The sequence below is a fragment of the Etheostoma spectabile genome, unplaced genomic scaffold (genome assembly GCF_008692095.1).
Source record: "Etheostoma spectabile isolate EspeVRDwgs_2016 unplaced genomic scaffold, UIUC_Espe_1.0 scaffold119, whole genome shotgun sequence".
Classification (NCBI taxonomy): Eukaryota; Metazoa; Chordata; class Actinopteri; order Perciformes; family Percidae; genus Etheostoma; species Etheostoma spectabile.
In genome coordinates this window covers 401,853-402,175 of record NW_022605570.1, presented here as the reverse complement: position 1 = coordinate 402,175, position 323 = coordinate 401,853, and positions in this window count along the sequence as shown.

Genomic DNA, 323 nt, shown 5'->3' with positions numbered 1-323 from the left:
TTGGGGCATGCAGAAAAAAAGCTTGTCCTGAGAAGACAGGGTGAGCGCTATCATAAGTCCTGTGTCATGCCAACAGTAAAGCATCCTGAGACCCTTCATGTGTGGGGTTGCTACTCAGCCAAGGAAGTGGGCTCACTCACAATTTTGTCTAAAAACACAGCCATTAATTAAGAATGGTACAAAACATCCTCCAAGAGCAACTTCTCCCAACCATCCGAAAACAGTTTGGAGACCAACATTGCCTTTTCCAGCGTGATGGAGCACCTAGCCATAAGGCCACAGTGATAACCAAGTGGCTCGGGGAACAAAACATCAACATTTTG